This window comes from Nyctereutes procyonoides, unplaced genomic scaffold, assembly GCF_905146905.1.
Source record: "Nyctereutes procyonoides isolate TBG_1078 unplaced genomic scaffold, NYPRO_anot_genome, whole genome shotgun sequence".
Lineage (NCBI taxonomy): Eukaryota > Metazoa > Chordata > Mammalia > Carnivora > Canidae > Nyctereutes > Nyctereutes procyonoides.
This window is the reverse complement of record NW_026575134.1, coordinates 9,764,118-9,791,192: the sequence shown is the minus strand read 5'-3', so window position 1 is coordinate 9,791,192 and position 27,075 is coordinate 9,764,118. Positions and strand designations below refer to the sequence as shown.

The following is a 27,075-nucleotide window of genomic DNA, read 5'->3' as shown; positions in this document are numbered from 1 at the left end:
ATTCATACATGCCCCTTTCCTGCATCCTCCAGCACCTCCTCAAAACACTCCCCTGCATTTTTCTCCTTCAGATCCACTTGAAGGAAAAGATGCAGGCAGACCATCATTGGGTTTCCTCTGTTTCATATTTGTCTAATTGTTGATTAAGAAGTGAGAGAGGCTGGTTTAAATTGGATTCTTTGTTTTAAAGGTACTTCTGGGTTCCATTGAGTGGAAAATAAAAACGAGTACACTCCTATATCAAGGAATGGTAGGACTTTTTGAGATTTGATGACTACAGGAATAAAATGTATGTTCTTCAAAGTACACTAAGCACTTAGGTTCAGAAAATATTTTCCCAAAATACTCTTTGCATGTAAAACAAGAGATCAGTTTGTCCTGGCACAGATATAGCTGGGAGGGTTAATGCCTCTGGGCTTGAAGAAACTGCCCCAGGGGAACACAACCCATCTGAGGGCTCTCATGATGGCAATTGATCATTTAGAAGCTTTACAATCCACAGAAAAACAAGAATGAGAAGAAATGTGAACCGGCCACAAATCATGACCCTGCACCAAGAAACCCTTTAGTTTCTGTGCAAGATGAAAATTCTCTGTCATTTGAAAAGGCAGGAAAATAAACATACTAACAATGAAAGTTTGTTTGTTGGAGAAATTGGGAGGAAAATAGTACCCAAGTTCTTTTAGACAGATTACAATCTCCCATAGGTTGGAACAACCAGAGCAAAAATTGAACTTCCATTTATCTACTTGAGTAACATTTAGTGAAATTATTTTGAGGACAGACTTATTTTTTAGTACATACTTTGCAAAAGTAGGATAAGTATGCAACTTCCTGCTGCTACCTAGAGCTGAGAGTTCAATTGAAAAATAAAATTAGACAGACCAAAATATCTCTCAGAATGAGTGGTGCTATGAATAAAAGAAGAGATCGTAAAATATTTACTGCATGAAAATGAAAAATTAGGTGGGGGCCTACCTATGTTCTGGGTTTTAGTCTCTCTCACTTTTGCCACACACAGTAGGCATTTGCTGTTTTGGTACATGTGAATGTCGGGCACCCATCAAGAGGAGCATGCATCGGGTATTCCTTGTTTGTTTCTGGTGCTTTCTTCCTGTTCAAATCTGTAGAAACAGTATTCTAATTCTGCTGTGGAAAACCAGCCCTCCCCCGAGTCTGAACCCAGCGCTGCCTGTGAACCTGAATCCAGCTGTGGGCTCCCAGGACAAGGCGTGTGCCCCAGGCTAAGAGAACCAGCACCTTCTATTTCCCCTGACAACAGTAATTGGTTCAGGAAAGAACACGTGGCCCAAATTGGACCAAACGGGCATAAAAGACTCAATTCAAAAAAAAACTGGCCAGTGACCTGGACCTTACTGGACTCTTTCTCAGAAGATGTGCATAGGGACAGAGCTACTGCTACCATGCATTGCTGGTGGGAATGCAAAATGTTACAGCCTCACAGAGGTGAATTCAGCAACATCCGGAGAAGCTGACAACAGAATGCAATTTATCATCTGTGGTTTTCTTTTCTCATAAAAGATGTTACTGGGGACAATTAGCGAAAATTAGAATAAGGTGTGTGGATTAGCTGGTACTGTATCAACTTTATTTTCTTTTTAAGGCTTTATTATTATTTATTTGACAGTGAGAAATTTATTTATTTTCCTGAGGAGCAGGGAGCCTGATATGGGACTTGATCCCAGGACTCTGGGATCATGACCTGAGCTGAAGGCAGATGCTTAACCAACTGAGCCACCCAGGTGCCCCACATCAACATTAATACCCATATTTTGATAACTGTATTGTGGTCGATATCCTTATTTTTAGGTAATATGCACTAAAGTATATTGGCATAAAGGGTCATCACATCTGTAACTCCTTTGCGCCTGGTTCAGGAAAAATTATATTATACACATATAATCACACACAGAGATAATATATTGAAGAACAGGGTAAAGCAAATGGGATAAAAAGTTAGCAACAGAGGAACCTGGTTAAAGGGTGTGGTATAAGAAGAGATATATATGGCCTTTGCCTGTGGTTTCTGGAACAGAGTTGCTAAAACCCTTGGCATTTTGTCACTTGTGACAGGCCCCCTGTGGAGCATACGAGTTTATGCTAATGAGGTGACATATGTTGGGCCCCATGGTTAGCCTCAGGATGGAGCTAGTCACCAGAAAGACCATGTAATTAGAGGGTTGGAAATTTCAGCCACACCCACCAACCTCTGGAAAGGTGAAGGGGCGGAAGATTAAGCTCTATAAAAATTGTCCGGGCACCTGGGTGGCTCAGTGGTTGAGCATCTGCCTTAGGCTCAAGGAGTGATCCCAAGGTCCTGGGACTGAGTCCCACATCGGGCTCCCCTGCATGGAGCCTGCTTCTCCCTCTGCCTATGTCTCTGCTCTCTGTGTGTATATCTCATGATAAATAAATAAAATCTTAAAAAAAAAACAACCTCTTGAACAACAAGATTTGATGAGCTTCAGCATTGGTGAAAGCATCCACATAGTGGGAACTGTTCCAGTTCCACAGGGACAGAAGCACTTATCCTTGGGACCCCTCCAGACCTCATCCTACATACCTCTTCATCCAACTGTTTGCTTAAATCCTCTATAATATCCTTTATCCTAAACTAGTAAATAGAGGCAAATGTTTCTCTGAGTTCTGAGAGTGACTCCAACAAGGTTATTAAGCTCAAGAAGGGGATCATGGGAGACTTGATTTATAGCTGGTTGGTCATAAACAGGTGGATTGTGGTTGACAGCTGGAAACAGAGACACAGTCTCGCCTACTGAGCCCTGACATGTGGGATCTGACACTATCTCTGGTGAGATACAGGAAGTGAGTTTTCCTTTGCAGAGGATAGAAAGGGATTCTTTACTATTCTCATAACCCTTCTGTAAACCTGTAATTAGGTCAAAATAAAGTATACTGAAGAAAAAGCCGGGAGGGGGAGGAGGAAGTGGTGGGAGAGGAGGAGGAAAAAGAAGAGAGTTGCCATTGGCAACCGTGTTAAAACCACACTGAGAAAGGCTGTCTCAGAATGGAATAGACCCAGAGGAAGCAGAGCCAGGAGGTGGATCCGGGTGACTTTGTTGGAACCCTGCCCTAAGCTTTAAATTAGTTAGATCTTCCCCTATACTTTTCAGCTTACATGAGTCAAATGATTCCTTTTCATAAGACTTGCTTGTGAAATATGTAATAATTCACCAGATTCCAGTTAGAAGCTACTACATTTCTTTTGTTTTCCTCTATTTTTATGTTAAGTTGTTTTCGTGCCTAAATAAACACTGAAACTACACAGTAGAGTTCAAAGGAACCTCACGCTGCTGAGTATGAAAAACTAAAAAGAAGGAAGAGAGGGACAGAAATTACCAGAGAAACACAAACATCAAGAATTACATGGACAACTTAGCAACAGAAAAGCAAATAATCTGATTCAAAAATGAGCTAAGGGGCTCCTGGGTGGCTCAGTCAGTTATGCATCTGCCTTTGTTTTTGTTTGTTTGCTTTGTTTGTTTTTTATTTAGTCATAGAGACACAGAGAGAGAGAGAGGCAGAGACACAGGCAGAGGGAGAAGCAGGCTCCATGCAGGGAGTCCAATGTGGGACTCGATCCAGGGTTTCCAGGATCACGCCCTGGGCTGCAGGCGGCGCTAAACCGCTGTGCCACCGGGGCTGCCCTGCATCTGCCTTTGGCTCAGGTCATGATCCTGGGGTCCTGGGATGGAGCCCCAAGTCAGGCTCCCTGCTCAGTAGGGAGCCTGCTTCTCCCTCTCCTGCTCCCCCTGCTTGTGCTCACTCTCTGTCTCTCTCAAATAAATAAACAAAATCTTTAAAAACATGTAAATAAATAAAAATGAGCTAAGGACTTAACTAGAAATTTCTCTAAGGAAGAACGGCCAATAGATATATGAAAAGATGCTCAACATCAAGAATCATTAGGGAAGTGCACATCAAAACCACAATGAGATGTCACCTCACACCTATTAGGATGGCTACTATTTAAAAAGTAAACAAACAAACAAAATAACAAGTGTCAGTGAGGATGTGAAGAAATTGGAATTCTTGTGCACTGTTGGTGAGAGTGGTTCAGCCACTACAGAAAATAGTACAGCAGTGCCCCCACCCAACCCCCACCCCCCGCAAGGAGCACATAGATTTACCATATGATCCAGTAGCTACCCCAAATAACTGAAGAAGTATTGAGTAATTGAAGAGTATATACCCCAGCATCTTGAAGAGTGATTTATACACCCATGTCCATAGCAGCATTGTTTACAATGGCCAAAAAGTGGAAACAGCACAAGTATCCATTGACCCCTGAATGAACACAGTGTGTCATATCCATACAACGAAATGTTACTCAACCTTAAAAAAAAAAAAAAGAAGAAGGAGAAGAAGTAAAGTCTGACACATGCTACAACATGGATAAACCTTGAGGACATTGTGTTGAGTGAAATGAGTCGGTCACATGAGGACAAATACCTTGTGAGTCCACTTAAATGAGGTGCCTAAAGTAGTCAAGTTCATAGAAAGTAGAATGGTGGTTTGCCAGGGGCTGTGGGAGGGGATAATATGGAGTGTTTAAGAGGAGTAGGTTTCAGTTTAGCAAGATGAAAGCAGTTCTAAGGATGGATGGTGGTGGCGGCTGCACAAATAATGTGGATGAACCTAAGGCCACTGAAATGTACATTTTTAAATGATTAAGATGGTAAATTCCAGGGTCACCTGGGTGGCCCAGTGGTTAAGCATCCGCCTTAGGCTCAGTGTGTGATCCTGGGGTCCTGGGATCGAGTCCCACGTTGGGCTCCCCGCAGGGAGCCTGCTTCTCCCTCTGCCTGTGTCTCTGCCTCTCTCTGTGTCTCTCATGAATAAATAAATAAAATCTTTCTTTAAAAAAAAGATGGTAAATTTTATGGTATGTACACTTTACCATGATATTTTTAAACAAGAGTTATAGAAACAAAGAAGTTGCTGTAGGACAGACTAAACAACTTAGCATAGTTTGGACAGAAAATTGCTACTGTAAAAAAAATCACCTAAAGAAAGTAAAACTTTATCAATCCTGAGGGAAAGTAAAATTTCTTCTAAAAATCTAAGATAAAAACCCATGTAGAAAATGTAGCAAAAAAAATCAGGAAAACTTTAACTAGAAGGGCATTTGACCCTGAGACATTGGTGTTTTAAGATTATAAGCAAAGGATTACTGAATAGGGATCACTAGGCATGGGCTCTCTCTTCTTGTTCTAGAAGTTCTAAGAAAGATTACCTCTGCCTCCGACCTTCTCACTGATGCCTTCAATTTCAGTCTTTGAGGTTTGGTACCTGGGCTTATGGCTTTTTTCCTCTGTCCTAACCTTGGTCCTAAATTCCAGCACTACATTACAAGAGCCTATTAAACAATCTCTACTAGTTCTGGAAGCCAGTATGTCCAACTCTATTATCTCCTCCGGGGCTGCTCCTTTAGATCTTGCCATTTCTGCCAATTGCTCCCCGCTTGCCTCCAAATCTTGGAGTGAATTTTCCCTCCTCCACCTCCTGAGCCCTGTATCCACTTAGTGATTCCATCCTGGCATGTGTCCCTCCCTGACTCTCTTTTCTGTCTGTTCTCCTTACCGCCACCCCCATTGCCCCTACCCTATCCTCTGTCTATTGGGTCCTAGATTGCTGTAGCAAATCCAAACTGGCTCTCCTCCTCCAGTCTCTCCCTTGGTCCATAGGAAAGACTAAACACATGTTGACAAGCACCAGAGAAGCAGGAAGGAAGTGAGGGAAGGATGAGGGACAGTAGGAAGGAAACAATACTGGAAAAATTTCAAGAATTTGAAGATAAAAGCACAAGACTCATCATGAGACTTTTTTCCCCCCATATTCACATGGCCCGAGGGTCAGACTATGGGTCTCCTTGACCTGGCAGCTCCAGAGCAGAGTACAAACTGCAGAGGCTGGAGTCATGGCAGGACAGAAAGTTCCTTTCTCCCTCTTTGACCAAGTTTGAGTTGAAAGGAGTGCAGCCAAAGCTGTAACCAAAAGGAGGCATTATACTTCCTGGAAAATCTCAAGGAAAGCATTGCAATCAACAGTAGTAGCCACTGGGTTGGGCTCTAAAGGGAAGAGTAGAGAGATTTAACCTGAAAGCATGAAAGTTGGAGATAAAGTTCTTTTCCCAGAATATGAAGGCACCAAAGTAATTCTAGATGACAAGGATTATTTCTTATTTAGAGATGGTGACATTCTTGGAAAGTATGGAGACTGAAATAAATCATCGAAATGGCATCAAGTGAAGCTGCCCATTCCAGGGGAATTGTGAAATCTTTCGTCATGTAAATAATTCTCATGGCTCTCCTTTATTTTGTATTTTTATTTTTAAAAGATTATATTCATTTAGTCATGAGAGACACAGAGACATAGGTAGAGGGAGAAGCAAGCTCCCCGTGGGGAGCGTGGTGTGGGACTCAGTCCCAGAACCTGGGATCATGACCTGAGCCAAAGGCAGATGCTCAACCACTGAGCCACCCAGGTGCCCATGGCTGTCCTTTAGAATCAACTAATGGTATCCAAACAAACAAACAGAAAGACTCATCATGAGGAAAAATATAAAAGCTTCCTTCCTTAACAAACTCAATTCCTCAAACCCAATCCTTGTACATATATTTTTACAGATTTTTCCCCCAAAATTTCTTAAAAAAAATAACGGATACTTCCTAGTAGTCCAGCCAGATCACAGTTTATGAGTCATTATAATTAAATAAAGCCTATAAGAATCAGTCCCAGTATATATGTATAGGACATAGTATGTTGAGTCTGGGATTTTATGTCAAAAAAATCTCTTTTTGAAGAATTGCCAGCCTTTTAGGAGATAGGAGGCCTTAAGAAGGTTATTATGCACATATCATTGTTTAATAATAATTTTACAGGTTCTGATCTAAATGTGTTCTCTGTATCACCAGGCTGATCCTTCAGTAAAACTTGAGGGAAGGGAGTTCAGCTCAATATAAAAAAATTATCAACAACAATAGTGACTACAACAGAATGGATTGGGACGCCTGGGTGGCTCAGTGGTTAAGTGCCTGCCTTCAGCCAAAGGTATAATCCTGGAGTCCTGGGATTGAGTCCCACGTCGGACTCCCTGCAAGGAGCCTGTTTCTCTCTCTGCCTGCATCTGTGCCTCTCTCTCTTTGAGTCTCTCATGAATAAATAATTACAAACCTTGAAAAAATAAATAAATAAATAAATAAACTTTTTAAAAAACCCGAATGGGTTGACTCAGAAGGAAATAATCTGTCCCTCACTGAGGGAGTCAAGCTAACACAGATGAGTATTTGTCAAGAAATCGTAGAATGGATTTAAGCATTAATTGATGGAGAGAAGGAAAGAGAGTCCTTGATATCAGTTCTCAAAATAGCCAATTATCAGATCGCGGGGAGGGCATCTTAAAATTCAGATTCCTTGACCTCACTTGTAGAAATTCTGGTTTAGTAGGTCTGGGATAGAGCCTGGCATGTGTATTTTTACAGAAATCCTCAGAAGACTAACATAAAGCCAGCTTTGGGACCCACTTTTGTGTTGGTTTCTCAAACTGGAGAATACATGGTCTTCCCCAAATATGCACCCCTTGCCCCTGGATCTATAGACCTCATTTTAAGAAATGTTGGCCCTAATGTCAAACTGAAACAATCACCCTGCATTTGTGATTTTCTCTCAGTGGAATCATTTTATTGGTGATAAGGCAAAACATTTATTTTTTTAAAATATTTTATTTATTTATTTATGAGAAACACACAGAGAGAGAGAGAGAGAGAGACACAGACACAGGCAGGCTCCATGCAGGGAACTCGATGTGGGACTTGATCCCAGGACTCCAGGATCACACCCTGGGCCAAAGGCAGGCGCTAAACCGCTGAGCCACTCAGGGATCTCCCCAAAACATATATTTTTAGTAATAATACATAACTGAAAGTTTCATAGATCACCTTTGATTTCTTGAGGTAGTGTGCTCCCAGCCTGAACATTCTTAGCTTCATTCTATATAGCTATCTTCCTTTTTTACAGATTTGATTTATTTATTTGAGAGAGAATATGAGCAGGGGGAGGAGCAGAGGGAGAAGTAGACTCCCTGCTGAGCCTCCCTTGTGAGGCTGGATCCCAGAACCTGGGATTATGACCTGAGCTAAAGGCAGATGCTTAACCGACTGAGCCACTCAGGTTCCCCTATAGCTATATTCTTAATAGTGAATATATTCACTATATTCATAACCCAAGAATATAGCTGGAGAAAATACTTTGAGAAACATTGCACTAGAAGTTATCCAAAGATCCCGATATTCAACAATCTGGTAACTGGAGTTTCTGCTTTGGGCTCAACTCCTAAAAAAAGTCTTTAGCAGGGATCTGGGGGTGGGAGTGCAAGAGGGAGCAGCGAAGGGGGCAGGTGACCCATCAGTCCTTGAGGACAGGACCTGCAGCTTTTAACAGCCCTGAGTAGCACCTGGCACATGGTAGGCAGTCAATTGGTATTTGTTGCATGAAGGAAGGAAGGCAGGCAGGGAGGACAGACATGTTCATCAAAACCAAATCTTTTGCCTGTACTTGTGGCTAAGCTAGCCACATAAACTTATAAAAAGCCACTTTTGAGATAATCAAGGAAATTCAAATATGGTCGGAATATTTCCTGTTATTAATTTATTATGAATATCAGTTTATTTGTTTAGATGCTACTAATTCATTATTACGCTCATTAGGTGCAATAATGGCAGAGTGACGACGTCTTAAAAGATCCTTTCCAGCGACAGATGTGTACTCAAGTATTTACAGGTGAAATTTCACAGTGGTCTCAGGGAAGAGATGAAACAAAACTACAAACTGTGGCTAATTGTTGCAGGCGGGTGGTGTGCAAACAGGGTTTCAGCTAGTGTCGCTGTTCTGTACGTTGTTCTTTGTGTTTCTGTGTATGTACCAAAAAAGCAAGAATGACTTTTGCTGCTAAGGATCCAGCCCAGGACCAGTTATGTCGCATCCCAGGATGATTGAGAAAACGGTCCCTCAGAATACTCAAAGTATTTTCTGTGCGGTTTCTGTAGTTCCTCCTTATTGGCTAAGAAAATTCTTTAGAGAGTTCCAAGACCTGTAATCTAGAGGGGACACCCGGTTGGGAAATGGGGAGGCTGAATCAGGCCTTACTGACCCACTCTGCCTCAGTTGGCTCACACGTGAAATGAAGATGATGACCGTACATACAATGGGGGTTTGCAATGAGCCACCTGCCCTCCCTGGTGTGTTGGACAATTGTTTTTGCGCAGTTTGAGCTTGGTGGCTCTTGACCAAGGCCAAAACTGGGGGTGAGGGGACAGGAAGCAATGGAAGCAGGACAGCTAATGGGCATGCTCCTCTGGACACCTCTTGAGCTTTCTGTTCTCTCATCCGAGGTCCTTCTTTTTTTTTTCACATTAACGTTCTTAGTTTATTAAGCCTCTCATGAAAGATCTGCACAATCACCACAGATAAAGCCACTGCAGAATCTTTACTCCCTCTGTTGTCCAATCTCCAGCTCACTTCTTTTTGCCAGCACCAACATTGGCTTTTGCAGTCGCCCTGACATTCTTCATTCTGTTTTTGTGCTCTTTGCGGCTGTTTTCTTGAAGTCTTTTTCTTCTCATACAGGCCATGTCTTGCAAGTCTATGTTTGGGTTCATTTTTCTTTGTGTAATCCAAGGAATCATAAATCATGCCAAAGCCAGTTGTCTTGCCACCACCAAAATGGGTCCTGAATCCAAATACAAATATGACATCTGGTGTGGTCTTGTACATTTTGCTAGTTTTTCCCAAATTTCTGTCTTAGGTACTGTTGCCTTCCTGGGATGAAGAACATCAATGACCATCTGTTTCTGCTGAAGTAGTCGGTTGGTCATGAACTTCCTGGTCTGGATAGTGACTGTGTCATTCATGATGGTGGCCGAGCTTCAAGCAGCCGGGGAGGAAAAACTCATCCGAGGTCCTTCTAGAACTAAGCCTCATCTCTCTCCTTCTCTCCCGTCCCTAGAGCAGTGCATATGCCTTTCGAGATGTCCTAACAGTGGGTCAGTGGGTGGCTCAGGGCGTGACCCCAGGGTCCCGGGATCAAGTCCCACATTGGGATCCCTGCGAGGAGCCTGCTTTTCCCTTTCTCTGTGTCTCTGCCTCTCTCTGTGTGTCTCTCATGAATAAATGAATAAAACCTTTAGGAAAAAAAAAAAAGATTTCCAAACAATGACTAAGGAGTTGAAGGGCCGGTGCTGTAGTGGAAAGCAAAAGCTCTGGGCTCTGGCTAGGAACCATGCGGTTCACCCCCCCGCCGCCCCACCCGGGGCCTGCTTTCCTGCCCTTGACCCCATGACTCTGGCTGTATGATCTTGGTGCTCAATAGAGATTCCTAATCTCTCTTGGCCTCAGCTACTTCTGCTATGAAACACCGGGGTATCACCCAACAGGGTGGAAAGACTGAAGGAAGCGTTATATGCACTGGGCCCACCGGATGGCTTGGTACCCAGCCGGGGCCCCAAGAGCTAGCGGAAGGGCAGGAAAAGGCTCCACTGGCTGCCTCCCCACGTCCGCCACGACGGCCGCTCAGACTTCGCAGGATGATCTGCAGCTAGTTGGATGGGGATGATTGGTTTCTCTGAAAAGGAGGGTGGAGAAGATCCAGGCAAGGGTTGGTAAACTGCCCAAGGGCTGAGGGTGGGGTTATAAGTGAGGGAGGAGACTGCTTGCACCAGGGCCAAGGGCACATGCCGGGAGGGGAGGCAGACTGGGAAAGAGGGATGCTCCGAAGGGCCCAGGTGAAACCCCAGTTACCTGTAATGATGAATATACCCAACAAATCAGTAGAAGAAATTTAGATCGTGCTTTCTGTGTGCTGCAGATTATTCTAGGGGCTTTACACATATTAACTCATGTAAACCTCCCAGCGACCTATGAGGCCGGTGCTATTAACCTCTTCATTTTACAAATGCAAAGAAGGTTCAGTAAATTAATCAGGCTCCCTCAGCAGGTGGGTGGTTGGGCTGCGCTCAGACCAGGCGGGCCCCACTAACATCCTCTCATCAAACCACCACATTGGTTTTCCTGTGACCCTGTGCACAAGAAGTCAGGATTACCACATTTTGATTGATCTTTTTTTCCCCTAAAAACTGAGTCATCCTACCAATCCCCTGGTTCACTCAGCTGGCCGGGACACCTGGAGTCTCCAGGATATATATATATATTTTCCTCCGCCAGGCCCAATTCCTGAACCCCTCCCAGCTTGTCTATCATCTGGCCTCAGATGGGGTCTCCTCTTTGTGTTCTGGTCTATTCATCGGGGTCCAACGCGACAAATCCCACCACCACTGGGAGTGATCTGCAATAGGGGGACTTATTCCAGGCACTCAATCTTTTTGGTGGAAGCTAGTTAGGCTGGTCCTGGGGCCTGAAATCTGCAAGGCAGGTGCTCTAGAGGTAGAGATGAAGATGTTTGTGAAGTGGGGTAGAGCAAGGACAGACAAACTGACAACCATAAAACTGGAACCAACCCACTTTCTTTTCTTTCCAAAAGCCCCCCACCCCCCACGGAAGGAAGTGGGTGTCCTAGAGGAACAGTGAAGCCCTCCACTATGGAAGTAAGCCCCAGGGGGCTGGAAGGGCAGTGAGCCCAGGGGCTGCCCACACCACGGCAGCCCGCAGATAAGGCATCAGGGCAGGCAAGGCCCAGGGCTGTCAGAAAAAGCCGAGGGGGGGAAAGTGCCTACAGAATTGCCTCTTTAATGCTCACTCTGTGTTTTGTTGTAGAGCAAAGGTGGGATTATTCCCTGCTGCCAGCATCTGGTCTGAATGCCTGGGTGGGTCCTTTGCTTTGCTTCAGAACCACCTGCAACCCCTGTCCTTGGGCCTCTTCTGCCCAGAGAAGAGGAAAGTCAAAACTCAGTTATGATCAACAGAAAATCCCATTTAGTCACCACGGCTCTTGAGGAGGTTGGGAAGTGCAGCTAATATTTTTTAGGGTCTTAATTATATAAGCATTATGTTCAAAAACAATTTTTTTTACTTAATTCCTGGATAGTGTCTTTTGAATAGGCCATAATTACGGGAAGTTACATAAACGACAGCGTAATGATGTCAACATTCTGAATTCCAGGGTAGGTCGAGGCCCAGAGTTGCTTTTTAAAAATATTCTAGTGTTTGGAGATGGTATTGCCTAGATCAGTGGTTGTCAAGCTTTGGCCTGTGGCAGAGTCACCTGGAAGGCTGGTTAAAACTCTGGTGGTTGCCCTCTCCCCCTGCACCCCCCATTAGAAAAGTCTGGGGTGGGGTCTGAGCCCTTGCAGTGCTATATAGTTTCCAGGTAGCTATGGTGCTGCTGGTCCAGGGGCTGCACTTTGAGAACCACTGGCTTTTTGGTTAAGATCATAGGCTTCCAAAAATTTTTTCAAAAAATAATAAATAAATTAATTAAAATAATAATAAAAAAAGATCATGGGCTTCCAGGTCAGACCCAGCGGGGTGGGCGCTCAGCTCAGTATCCGCTGTGTGAGACCTTGGGAAATTCAACATCCTATGCCTCGGTTTCCTTCTATGTAAAATGAGGATAATAATGTCATGTGCTTTGGGGGAGGGGGTTATGGTGAGGATTGAATAAACGAATCCACATGAAGTATGGACACGGTATGTGTCCATGGCGTATTTCATCCACAAAAATCCTTTATCCACATAAAATATAGATACAGCATGCAGTACACACTCAAATGTTCTCTATCATTTTAATTCGTGAGTCAGCGATCATGCTGCAAATGCCCATTATAAAATATGCCAGAGCCACAGACCTTTCACACGCGTACCGGCTGAGTCTAGAAGAAACTGGAGTTTGTTTGTTTGTTTGTTTGAAACTGAAGTTTTTAATTTAACTTCTTAGTGGATCGTTGTCAAATTCTCAGGCCTCTTCCTATCTGTCTTCTCGTATTTCTCTAGCGATGATCATGCAGCTTGCAAATACCAAACGAATGCATTAGGAGAAAAGTATCACGGAAGAAACGTAGCCAGTTCTTTTACAAAATTCAGTTTTGTTGGAAAAGCCGGCTTGACGCCAGTTTGGGTTTAATTTCCCAGCTGAACAGAAGATGGCAGCACCACACGGGGATGTTGCCGAGACCCCTGCTCCCAGCCCCCCCCCCGCCCCTCCCAGACCCGGCTAGCCTTTTGCACGTTGAACCCCGTTTCCTGGGCCGCAGACCCTCTCTTACCCTTGCATCAGTGGACCGAGAGCCCTTCCTACGGGGGACTCCGGGGTCAGCTCATGGGTTAAAAGGAAAGTATCCCCTCGGCCGCAAGACTGAGCTGTAGGGCGACTCTGCGCAGGTCCCGGTGCCCCCTCGAGCCTCAGTTTCCCCTGGGCGAACCGGGAACGCTGGAGGAGAAGCTGTCCGAGGCCGGGGCGTCCGCAGGGGCTGCAGGAGCCGGGCCGGGAGGCCGGCGTCCCCCGGAGCCTCCATCCTGCGCCCTGGGTAGAGGCCGGGAGAGCGCGCGGGGAGGCAGGTGCGTGGCTAACAAAGCGGATGACGTCGACGACTTCGCGGCCCCTCGGGAGGCTCCTTACGCGGCCACCTGTCCGCCCTCTTCTGTCTCATTTCGGGGGAGACGGTGGCTTTGGGCAGGTGGTTGATGGAATCGAAGCCTAACGGGCTTTCCGTGGACGGAAATTCCTTTCGGAGAAGGATGCTCTGGCGCCCTCCGGTGACGCACCCCGGGGAGGGCATCGCGCCTGGCAGCGCCTCGGTCTCAGCACCCCAAATCCGGCTTCAGCCTGCGGAGCGCCGCGGCACTGGGTTTCTGGGTCGCTCATTGCGCAGCTAACCCTGGGATCCTAACCCGAGGATCCTAACCCTGGGATCCTAACCCTGGGATCCCAACCCTGGGATCCTAACCCTGGGATCCTAACCCTGGGATCCCAACCCTGGGATCCCAACCCTGGGATCCTAACCCTGGGATCCCAACCCTGGGGTCCCAACCCTGGGATCCTAACCCTGGGATCCTAACCCTGGGATTCTAACCCTGGGATCTTAACCCTGGGATTCTAACCCTGGGGTTCTATAATATTTTTAAAATTTTTATTTATTTATGATAGTCACACACACACACACACACACAGAGAGAGAAAGAGAGAGAGAGAGAGAGAGAGAGAGAGAGAGAGAGAGAGAGAGAGGCAGAGACATAGGCAGAGGGAGAAGCAGGCTCCATGTACCAGGACCCCGACGCGGGACTCAATCCCGGGTCTCCAGGATCGCGCCCTGGGCCAAAGGCAGGCGCCAAACCGCTGCGCCACCCAGGGATCCCTAACCCTGGGGTTCTAACCCTGGGATCCTAACCCTAGGGTTTTGGCCCTGGGATCCTAACCCTGGGATCCTAACCTGAGGATCCTAACCCTGGGATCCTAACCCTGGGATCCTAACCTGAGGATCCTAACCCTGGGATTCTAACCCTGGGATCCTAACCTGAGGATCCTAACCCTGGGATCCTAACCCTGGGATTCTAACCCTGGGATCCCAACCCTAGGATCCTCACCCTGGGATCCTATCCCTAGGATCCTAACCCTGGGATCCTAAACTTGGGATCCTAACCCTGGGATCCTTAACCCTGGGGTTCTGGCCCTGGGATCCTAGCCCTGGGATCCTAGCCCTGGGATCCTAGCCCTGGGACCCTAACCTTGGGGTTCTAACCCTGGGATCCTAGCCCTAGGATCCTAACTCTAGGATCCTCCCAAGAAGCGGTCACGAGGCTCCACGTTCGCCACATGGGCCACAAGCCAGCCCGGCGCACAAGCCCTGAGATCACTCCGAGGAACCCCGCGTCTTGGGTGTTGCTCATTTCGTAGGAAAGCCACCTCCTTCCGGAGCTGGTGGTGGGTCCCAGCGGGCAGGGGGTGCGGCTGGGAGCAGCCTCGCAGGCTCCCTGCGGCTCTCTGGAGCACCCCCCTCCCCCCGCCTTCCCTCTCTGGGCTCACCTGACTCCGCGCTTCAGATCCCAGGTCCTCACAGGCTGGCTCCTTTGGGGCCCTAACATCTTCCCGGGCGTCTTGTGAGTGAGGGGCCAGGTCCTGGTCCTTGTGCCTGGAGATGTTGCCGGCAGTACCGACATTCGTCCTGGGACCACCTGCATCAGCGTCTCCTGGCTGCTGCTCACATTCAGACTCCCCGGGGCCAGCTCTGCATTTGCTATTGCATTAAAACCTCTGAAAGGGGGGGGGGCCCTGGAGGGCCCGGTTGGTTAAGTGCCGGCCTCTTGGTTTCAGCTCAGGTCCTCATCTCAGGGTCATGAGATCCAGGCCTGTGTGGGACTCCACGCTGAAGGAGACCCTCTCTCCCTCTGCCCATCCTGCTCATGCTTTCTCTGTACCTGTAAAATAAATAAATCTTAAAAAAAATCTCTGAGGGTAGAGATGAGAATTATGCATTTTTCTTTTTTAAAAAAATATTTTATTTATTTATTCATGTTAGACACATAGGGAGAGACAGAGACATAGGAGAAGCAGGCTCCCTGAAGGGAGCCCAAAGCAGGACTCGATTCAGCAGGATCACGCCCTGGGCGGAAGGCAGGTGCTCAACTACTGAGCCACCCAGGGGTGCCTGAGAATTATCTATTTTTAAACCGGATCCTTAAGTGATCATCAGGCAAGCCAAGGTTTAGGAATTGCTTCATAGATTTGTGACTCATTGTCCTGCTGTGCTCGGTCCACCCAACAAATGTGTGCATTTCTCCTGCCACTTGCCCACCCCGCTGCCAACAGGTCTGCACCTTCTTAGATCTGAGCCCCCCCCCCCAGGCTGCGCAGGCTCCCATCGGAGGAAATCTTGCTCTTCCCCAGACTTTATTTTTCGCCCATCAAGCCAGTGAGTGTGAGGTGGCAGCAAGACTCTTGGCCGAGCAACCTGAAGTTCTGTGCCTCAGGTGGAAATAAAATGTGGAGGATTAAGAGGTTACAGCAGCATAGGTAACCTGATACGTACTTACACTCGGGATCCTCTCCACGTTTCGGCCCATAAACCTACCTACCCAACCACTGTCTGGCATTTTGATAGCTCTGCTCAGCTGGGGCCCTTTGTGGCTCTGGTTGTGTCTGTGTCTGTCTTTCTGTCCATGGTAGGTATGGCACTGACTTTGCACACTTGACATTGAACATCTGCCGTTTCTGTTCTACAGTGAGGTCAGGGACCTGCGACTGGCCATAGGGTCAGGGCAGGCGTCCCTTCCTCACTCACTCACCCGTGGGACACTGGCGGAGACTTCTGTGGCTGTCTGTCCTCGGACCGGTCTTCAGGTCCCTCTGTGTACCCAAGGGTTTCCTGGCCCCACGGCTCACAAATGAGGCAGAGAACAAAATCGCCTCCCAGTTCCCTAACCCTGGTCCCTCGGATCACGAGCACTGGTGCCCACATCTCAGCCTCGGGGGCTGTGCTGTCCAATAGCCAAGGCTACATGGGGCCACCGGGCCCTTGAAATGCGTCTCGTGCCGAATGTTGCTTTGAGTTAGAAACACACACCGGATCCTGGAGGCACTGAGCAGAGTGTAAACCATCTCGTTGGTGATTATAAATATTGATGGCATGTTACAGTGCTGCTGTTCTGGATATCCTGGGTTAAATAGGTTATTAAAAGGAATTTCAGGGGATCCCTGAGTGGCTCAGCAGTTTAACACTTGCCTTCGGCCCAGGGCGTGATCCTGGGGTCCTGGGATCGAATCCTGCATCGGGCTCCCTGCAGAGAGCCTGCTTCTTCCTCTGCCTATGTCTCTGCCTCTCTCTCTCCGTGACTCTCATGAATAAATAAAATCTTTAAAAAATAAAATAAAAGGAATTTCAGTTACTTATTTGTCCTTTTCAAATTTGGCTACCAGACAGTTTAAAAGTACATGCGATGGCTCAGACCCCACTGATCTGAACTTGGGGTATTGCCCTGATGGTTCCCCACTGTCACTAACCTTTGGGACTTCACCACTTCCCTGAGCTACGTGATCTGTCCTTCTAGTTTTTGCCTTTCTGGCTGGCCCTAAACTAAAGCCCACAGAGCTGGGTGACACGTGACAGGTGGCGAGCCTTGCTGGAAGTCTCCAGGTGGCTCAGCGCACAAGTCTAGCTATCAGAAGATTCTCTCAGAGATAAGCGGAAATATGCTTCCCTGGGATAGCTTTCTAGGAGAATAAGTGAGTCATGCCTAATGATTAGGGACCGACAATTTATGCCTTTTCTTTAATCGATTCCCTATTGCTAGTTATTGAGTGATTTTCCGGTTTCCAAAAGTTGTGTCCTGATAATCATCCTCACGGTCAGATCTCTATACATGCTAGATGATTTCCTTTGGATCAGTTTGTACTGATACAATCTTGAAAGCTTTTGACACCGTTCTGTATTACACAAATGCCATCGGGTATCATCATTTTTGAAATCTTTGTAATTCTTATGTAATTTTTGTTAAAAACATTGCATGAAAATGGTTTAAAAATTAGTTTAAAATGGTACATTTTGTTTTCCTTTGCTCTAGTGTATGGTAGTTTACCTTTCTTAGTTCATTTCCAACTTAATCTCTGCTCAAGCTCCCTTTCTGTTGATGGTAGAAATGAGATAGAATTCAAATGTTAGCTTCTGTGCGCTGGCTTTCTTCTAGAGGCGTTCTACGCACGTTCCACACAAAGCTACCATAGGGTACACATTTTTCTACACCCCTCATTTTTATATTTCTTCTTTTTTAAAACCCCTCTTTAACAAATGTCACCTGTTACCACAGTCTTTTTTTTTAAAAAAAGATGTTATTTATTTATTCATGACAGAACAAAGAGAGGCAAAACACAGGCAGAGGAAGAAGCAGGCTCCCTGTGGGGAGCTCGATGGGGGACTTGATCCTGAGACCCCAGGATCATGACATGAGCCAAAGGCAGAAGCTCAACCCCCGAGCCACCCAGGTGCCCCACAGGAATAATTTTAAGCAGCGATTTCCTTTCCTTTCCTTTATTTATTTGATTTCTTTCTTTCTTTTTTTTTTTTTTTTACATTTTATTTTTCTTTCCTTTATTTTCATTTGTCTTTTCTTCGGGTGAAAGAGGAAGCAGTCAGATCCTGAGTACCCCGGGGGACCCATGATGGACAGGTTTGCTCACCCTGGAAAAGGTGACCACTGAGACTCTGGCCCAGGCTGCAGAGCTCTCCCCTAAGACCTGCCGGTGGAGGCAATGGATGAGAAATGAACCATTTCTCCTTCTTGAAAGGAAATCCCAGTTTCTCCTCCACGAGCCCCCAGGTCCACTTCTCTCTTTTATTTCTCTAAATGTTACCTCCATTTAACAGTGCTTTGTGTATAGTCGGCACTCTACAAATGCTCATTGAATGAATGAATGAATGAATGAATGAATGAATGAAAATATCAGTGGGTGAACACTAACCCTGGAAATCCCTGGGTAGGCTTGTTAAAGCAGAACTGAAGATTTTCATCCACGTGAATGGCTTCCCACGAATGACCAATGACAGGGTAGCACAAACAGCACTGGGATATTAGGGACTCTATAGGGTCAGAGCTGAAAGAGGCCCTTGACCTTTGCATGTTCCAGGGCCCCAGGCTGGTAAACATTCAAATTCACCTGGGAGATGTATTTAGCCTGCATAGTCCTGCTGCTGCTGCTGCTGCTGCTGCTGCTGGTGTTGGTTTTTGAATTTTGAATTAGTTACCAACATATAAATGTTGGGAGATTTCACAGCAAGTGCTTTGGGGCTTTTAAATTTTTTTTTTTTAACTGGAAAATCTGACACCACGAGGTCCGTAGCTACGCATAGCTTGGGCTGAGTCGCTGTGGCCACCTTCGAGACAGGATGTGTTCTAGCCGTCCAGGGCAGCCCCCGACACACAGCATTTGTCCGGCCTTGCTAGAGGTGGCACTTTGATGCCTCTCCTAGTTTAATGCCAGTCTACCACCCACTGAATTTACCTTCTTAAACAGTTTGCTGGATTTGGGCCTCAACCCTGCAACATCTTCCCCCTACTGCCAGCGTAATCTCTGGAAGATACAAACTGGACTAGGTCCTGCTCCTCCTTAAAATCCTTCCATGGCTCCTTACTGCCCAAGGATCCCAGTCTTATGCTTAGGAGACCTTTCAGTGCAAAGCCCGCGTTACTGATCTTAACTCTGACGACTCTGACTCACCAGGCACACTGCCTAGTTTCCTGTTCCTCTGTCCTGCCATATCCTCCGGGCCCCAGTGTCTCCATACATGCTGTTCCTGTTGCCTAGAATGCTTTTCCCTATCCTCATTTGTCTGGCAAACTCTGAATTCCTCCACCCCTTACCTCATTATCTCTGCCATGGGACTCAGCTCACACTCCTACTCAGTTCTTCGTGCTCGGGCCGTGGTCCTGGGATCGAGTTCCACATAGGGCTCCCCACAGGAAGCCTGCTTCTCCCTCTGCCTATGTCTCTGCCTATCTCTGTGTCTCTCATGAATGAATGAATGAATGAATGAATGAATAAATAAATAAATAAATAAATAAAATCTTTTAAAAAACACACAAAAAAAGACTTCCCCAACCAGAATATGTGATCCTTGAGGGAAGGGACCACAAATCATTATTTTTTATCCTTAGCATTTATCTCAGTGCTCAATAAATGTTGAGTGAAAAAATGAATGAATGTATGACAGCCTTGCTCTAGGTGACTTTGTTAGGGGCATAGCTGTGATAAGTTATGGTCTTACCCTGATTCCCTGTAGGGTTATGACTGGAGTCCTCTGCAAACTTGAGAGAGTGTAGAGACGAGACTAACGACATTCTTCTTATATTCCCAGACTATCTCAGGAACCTTGGCCTTCACCGTGTGTTGCTTCTATTCCTCTCCTTTATCTCCTACACAAACTGTACACCTCATTTTGGCTTTAGCTTCCCACTTATAAGGTTGGCTCTCAAATATCCACTTGCCCCCAGGTAATTAGCATCAGTCAATTGTGCAAATTCTATACTCCTTGCTAGTGTTTGGTTCATGAATGGCTTGTGACCCAAACTGGGCTAGTGAGATGTGAGGAGCATCCTGCTGGAAGGAAGACAGCTCTGAAATTTTTTCCTCCACCCATGAGAACGGGCATTTCTTCCCTTTATCATCTGGACATTGTTACTTCAGAATTTGACATATGGAAACACTTGACATTTGTCATTTCAGAATTTGACTATCTTGCCACAAGCCTGGAAATGAAGCCAATACAGAAAGATGGAATGAAGCCTGGAATGAAGGTATTATTGAACAGGTGAATCAGGGTTAATCATGGTTCTTCCTTCTTCCTAACAGCACCCAGACTTTATTTACAAGGAAACCCCCTCCTGTGGTCACAATACTCCCAATTCTAAGAACAGACCTGATTCTTCCACAGATAATCCTGCTGTGCCTTATCAATGATTAGTTATGAATGAGCCTGAGACTCAGTTTTGGCCAATGAGACACGAGGGGAGGTCTATGAGGAGGCTTCTGGAAAAACTGCCCTCAATCCTGAGAGGCAGCTAGAAGAGAAGTCATCCCTATTCTGCTTGACAATTCCTTGTGAGAATGTGGACAGAGGACTTGCTGCTCCTGTTTTATTAAGAGCATGAAGATGAAGACAATACCAAGGACTTTAGAAGAGAATGATGGAAAGAATCCAGATCCTTGACTGCACACTGAGCTGTTGAACTGATCAATCCTGAAGCACTCCTTACCTTAGTAGAGACTTTTACTAATGTAAGATAATGCACTTTCCAATTCTAACAGAAGTACAGTTTCTTCTTATGCCTGGAAAGGAGAGGAGAACCAGGTAAGCAGTCCTTTCAGTCAGTCCTATCACTGTAATACATATATTTCTGTGTAAAATGTGTAAGTCTGTGTAATCAGTCCAGCAATGCTTATCCTGTTCCATGTATAAGTAAAGAAAACAACTCTGTTACACAAAAGGCATCCAGTAATTTATTTGTTAAAGTGGGCTTCTCTGCTCTGAGAAGTAAAAATTATTACAAAAACTGCCTTTAATTACATCCACTTTTAAAAAACTAAATGTGGGAATTCAGCAGTACTGTGGTTTCACACTTAAATAGCATTCTTTAAAAAGAGGGACTATGAAAGGGAAAAAAAGGGATGTATTCTTTAAAATTATCAATTTCATGAAAGACAAAGGCAGTTCCAGGTGAAAGGAAACTGAAGACACACGACAACTAATACAACATGTGATCCTGGTCTAGATTCGGTACTAGAGGAAATAATGCTATAAAGGACATTATTTTTTAAACTTTTTTATTTATTTATTCTTTAAATTTTTAAAAAAATTTTATTTACGATAGTCACACACACACACACACAGAGAGAGAGAGAGAGAGAGAGAGGCAGAGACATAGGCAGAGGGAGAAGCAGGCTCCATGCACTGGGAGCCCGACGTGGGATTCGATCCCAGGTCTCCAGGATCGCGCCCTGAGCCAAAGGCAGGAGATAAACCGATGCGCCACCCAGGGATCCCTATAAAGGACATTATTGGGTCAATTGGAAAAATTGAAATATAGACAACAGATAAGGTAAAAGTATCTATGTTAAATTTGCTGAAGCTGATGGCGGTACTATGGAAATACATGACAATACTCATATTCTTGGGAAATACACATTGAAGAATTTAGGGATAAAGCCTCATGGAGTATGCAACTTACTAAAAAATTATATACCATGTTCATGAGTTGTAAAACTCAATTTTGTTAAATGTTAATTCTTGCCAAATTGATCTATAGATTCAATGCAATCCTGACGAAAATCCCAATAAGCTCTTCTATAGAAAGTGCCAAGATGATTCTAAAATTTATCCAAAAAATGCATACAATATAGAATATCCAAAACAAATTTGAAAGAGAACAAAATTGGAGGACTTACACTAGCTGACTTCAGTACTTAGTACAAAGCTTCAATAAGGAAGACAATGTAGTATTGGTGTAGGGGTGGACTTATAGACCATGGGAACAGATGGAGACTTCAGAAATTGATCCATATATGTATAGTCAATTGATTTTCACCAAAGCAATTCAGTTCTACTGGATGCAGGCATGGAGAGAGTGCAGAGTAATATAAAGTGGGAACTACCCTGGGTCCCAAAAGGAAGGAGATGGCATACGCAATTTGGGATCTTTTTAGATTGGTTTAATAAAGGGACTTTTTAAAAGATGGTGGACATGACCCTGTGCCAATTCCAGGTCTTGAACCTTAAGAAGGTCTGTCAGCTTCTGCCTTTGCAATCTGGGGAGCCCTTGAGTCACCAGGTCCTCTACAGGAGGGGCCACAGGGAATGAGCTTGTAGTGAACCATATGGAAAGGGTGAGGCTCTTGACACTTGGGAAGAGAGAGAAGTTTCACCTTCCCAAAACCCTGTCTGGGCCCAGGCTTCTTGCTGTCCCCACCAGACGTATCCTTGCTCTCAGTCTGGTGAGACACCATGTGACTGCAGCTTTGTGAGAGATTCCTTGTGAGACCAGTGGAAAAATCATTCAGTGGAACTTTGGTCAACTCACAGAATCATGGGAAACAATAAAATGGTGGTGATTCTAAGTCAGTCATTTGTGGGTTTTTTTTTTTTACAGGATTTATTTATTTGTTTGACACAGAGAGAAAACACAAGTAGGGGGAGTGGCAGAGGGAGAAAGTCTCAAGCAGACTCCCTGCTGAGTGCAGAGCCCAATTTGGGGCTTGATCTTATGACCCGGAGATCATGACCTGAGCTGAAACCAAGAGTCAGATGCTTAACCCACTGGGGCACCCACGCACTGCTAAGTCAGTCAGGTTTCTTTTTTTTTTTAATAAAAGATTTTAGTTATTTATTTGACAGAGAGAGCACGAGCAAGAGGAGAGGCAGAGGGAGAGCAAGAAACAGACTTCCCCTGAGCAGGAAGCCCAACCCTGGGATCATGAGACCAGAACTGGAGGCAACCAACTGAGCCATGCAGGTGCCCCAGTCAGTTAGTTTTTTGATAGCTAACTAAAACAGCCACCAGGCAGCAACCTCCTCAGAGAGGGTGCCTGGAAATCAACATTCCAACCTCCCTCCTATCCCTCCCTCTAGTCTCCTTGTAGGTGTCCCCATAATTTGAACCTATTCAGAAACAGAAGGCAAGGGAGACTTCCACATTTCCCAGGAAGGCTCTCCTCTTAGAGCACAGAGTGGGGAAGAGGAGAATGGAGATTGGATCTGGAGACGTGAACAGAAGATACTCAGCAGGGTCCAGCCCCTTCCTCCTTCAGCATCAACTTTTGCTGTTTTGTTTGTTTGTTTGTTTTTGGGGGTTTTTTGTTTTTTGTTTTTTGACAGAGAGAGAAAGCATGAGCACAAGCAGGGGGCATAGCAGGCAGAGGGATAGGGAGAAGCAGGCTCCCCACTGAGCAGGGAGCCCGACGTGGGGCTCAATCCCAGGACCCTGGGAACATGACATGAGCCAAAGGCAGATGCTTAACTGACTGAGCCACCAAGGCGCCCCTCATCTTTTGCTCTTAATGCAGGTGCAAACTTGTGTCCCTGTTACAGGAGACATTTAGAGTCCACATTACAGGAAAATGTCTGGTCAGTCATGGTTCCACCTGAAACCTGAAATATTAGTTAACACTGGTGTTCTTTGTATCAGATGGCTAGGATAAGGGAAAAGTAAGTAATTAATGGAAAAGTAAGTAATTAATATGAAACATACCTATTACCCTCCCTGCTTCTGTGACTGCACATGAGGTCTAAGTAGGTGGTGATCATATCTGTTTTCTTCCACATTCACTTCGTGTTTCTCTTATCCTCTGGGAGCATCTCAGCTGGATGGAGTTCTTTTCCTGGTAGGAGGGACTCAAACCTTTATTCTTATGGGATTTGCATCCTTAGTGGTCTTATTTTATTCTGTGGCTACCACTCCCCATTGACAAGGATGACTGGACAATTGAGTAGTAGGAGGCATCCAGCAAATCCTCTGTGCTCTTCACACAGCTCTCTGCCATCCTCTTGTAGCAGCAACACAATTTCTCCCTGGTAATGGGGATCAATGACCCCAGTCAGCACAATAGCCCCATTCTTCGCTTTGTTCCCTTGGGCACTAGGATCTTCAAATCCACAGAGGCCAAGGTCACAGGGACAAAAAGCAAATATTCTTCAAGTGTATCATGTAATAGTAAGAGAGACCACTTCCAGCTCCAACCTTCGGTTCTGAGGCCTGTGCGTCCTGGTTAGGAAAAAGAAGACACCATACATAGGTCACTGGCTGAAAGTGTACCTTAATTTACAGGTCAGCAGAGCAACTTCAAGGGCGATGTCTCCAGCTGGTGTCAGGACTAAGCCTTCAGCAGGCCCTTTCACTGTTGTGTCAAACCAGCTACTTCCAGGTAATGGGGCATGTGGTAAGATCAATGAAATTCAGGGACACTGAGCCCATTGTTCCACTTCTTTTGCCATAAAATACACTGCCTAGTCTTGGGCAATGCTGTGTGGGATTTGTTGGTGGTGGATAAGGTGTTCCAAGAATCCAAAAACTGGTGGAACTGGCAAAAGCACTGAAATCATGCCACCAATGTTCCAACATTAATCTTTCCAGGTCCCCGACCCACAGAGCCACTGCCCCTGTATCACTGTACAGTTCTGTACGTCGGGCTATCTCTTCTCCCACATGAAATGGACAATGAGATGCAGCATCTAGAGTTCTATGCATAGGGATTCTCCTTTACCATTGTCTTTCTGGGCCACCCTTTGGCTGAGGGTTAGTGTAGAAGCCACCCACTTCCAGCTGGTGATGGTGCAACAGGTAGATCCAGTGATAAATCTAGCTTATGTTTTTTCCTCTATTAACTGGCCATGGGGAACTCCTCACAGGGCCCTGGTGTAGACTGAGAAAGAGGCAACAGAGCAGCTGGAGCAGTAGCATTTGAGTCTGTGCCACTTGCTTATGCTTCCAGACCTGCTTATGAGACTGAGCCTACCATTTTTATTTTATAAGAAATCTGCTGTGCATGTCTTGATGGAATATATAACACCCAGTTCATGATGGGTAGTTCAGGTCATAGGTGACTGTCAGGGCTCAATAGTTATCCAGGAGTTTTTTGTTTGTTTGTTAAACAGAGAAGAGTTGAAGGACTTTCCTGAACTGAGTCTTTCCAATGAGGGATGCAGCCCATGGTGACTTCTTAGAGGAGCTAGAGGAGTAAGTAGCCTCACCTGCTTCCCTTCCTCCCTTTGGTTTCCTTCTGGGTTTGCCATGGGCTGAGCCCCAACGGAATCCAGAGAACAATGAGTTCGTTGAAGACTGTAGACCATCTACATGTGCATCTAGAGGGGCAAATGAAAGATATCCTGCATCAGGTGAATATAGTAAAGGGAGGAGAGAATTCAGAATTAAGTGACGTATCACTTAAGTAGGGCAGGGGGGTTGATGAGGACATGCAAAGAGGAGGAAGGCAGTGAGAGAACTCAGGGCCTATACCTATGGTCCAAATGAGGTTACAGAGTAATTAAGTGAGGTTACTAGAGCCGGTTGGAAAGATAGAAGGTGCCTGTTGGAGAAGGGAGCTGCTCAAAATAGAAATTCTGTGTGAGGGGGCCCTGGATGGTTTAGTTGGTTGAACATCTGCCTTCGGCTCAGGTCATGATCCCGGGGTTGTGGGATCAAGCCCTGGACTGGGCTCCCTGCTCAGCTTGGAGCCTGCTTCTCCCCCTCCCACTGCCTTTCCCCCTGCTTGTGCTCCCTCTCTCTGTAAGTCAAATAAATAAATAAAATTTCAAAAAAGAAAGAAAGAAATTCTGTGTGAAATATTGGTTATAGTTCCACAGAACTTTCTGCAATGTTGGAATTATTCTATAGCTGAGCTGTCCAGCACCTGAAATGTGACTAGTGTGATAGAGACCCTGAATCTCAAATTTTATTCAATTTTAATTGATTCACATTTAAATAGCCACACGAAGCCAGTGGCTACTGTATCAGATGGCACGGGTCTAGAGTATGATCATATCGACTGCTTTCCATCAAAAATGATGGAAAGGAAAAAGGGAGGAGGAGAAGCAAACATGACGTGGTGAATTACTGACCTGGTCACAGCTTTACAAGCAAACACACTGGTGGCCTGGCCACACAGGAAGTCTCTGAAGGTGCCGTGTGGCACTGTCCAATGTGGGGATAGCCCATCACGGGGAAGAAGGGAGATGCACTCATCTCCTGACTCCTTGCCATTTCCTGCCTTCTGCTGTCCAATGCCCTTCACATGGCATTAATCACCTGCTATGAGCTGTGCCAGGAAAATGGTGCAGGACTTCATCTAATCTGGGAGTAGTGGGGGGAGTCAGTCAGTGGGTCAGCCTGGACCTGGGTGCTGAAGCTGCTGCTGGTTCATGAGGGGGTGATATTAGATTAGGCAAGCTCACTGAACAAGAGACCAAGATTGGGGTGTGGGTTCAGAGGGAGCCTGACCTGAGGTCTGAGGTGGTGCATAAACTCCATTCAGTATATTATTATAAGTGACATTGGGGATGTCATCTGGCATTTCAAACCTTAGATCCCTCTTCTACACAATAGACAACAGTACCTACCTCACATGCTGACTCATATTATTTATGTGAATCACTCAGTATTATTATAAGAACTTTGTAACAATAGGTGAGGAAGCTATCATTCCTGTCATTTCACAGAAATGAAAATTGAGGCTAAGAGAGATTAAATGAAAATACTTACTGGCAGCAGAACCAGAGTAGATCTGACTCAGCCTCTCATTCTTGCCACCATATGATGCTTCTTTCTCGAGATTTCATCAAAGGACTGGATTTCAAAACTCCAAGAGAGAGAAAGATTCAAGCATGAAAATGAATTCAAAGTGATACATGGGTGCAGCTATTATAAAGGGTAAAATGGGTGTCAGACAACATGTAATCCTAAAATTTCTTAATTGATGTGAATAACGTAGAACATATCTTGAAAGCAGCTTACAAGTATATAGTGTTAGATGTACTCCAAAAAGTGTCTGTTTTGAATTAATTTATTTCTATTGAATTGCAGTCATCTGTTGAAACATTAAATATAAGA

General features: G+C 45.4%; 1 long non-coding RNA gene and 2 pseudogenes across 1 annotated transcript; 1 reads left to right on the top strand and 2 right to left on the bottom strand.

Annotated features, from left to right (window-relative positions):
- Positions 1–5,959: 5,959 nt before the first annotated feature.
- Positions 5,960–6,262, top strand: LOC129494113 (10 kDa heat shock protein, mitochondrial-like; annotated as a pseudogene).
- A 3,182-nt stretch (positions 6,263–9,444) lies between these two features.
- On the bottom strand, positions 9,445–9,950 carry LOC129494416 (40S ribosomal protein S24-like; annotated as a pseudogene).
- Positions 9,951–22,754: 12,804 nt separating this feature from the next.
- Positions 22,755–26,809, bottom strand: LOC129494241 (uncharacterized). The gene is made up of 3 exons (XR_008661308.1): positions 26,728–26,809; positions 25,221–25,331; positions 22,755–24,234 (listed from the first exon to the last, which is right to left on the bottom strand). It is a non-coding gene; the product is annotated as an uncharacterized LOC129494241 (long non-coding RNA).
- Positions 26,810–27,075: the final 266 nt, after the last annotated feature.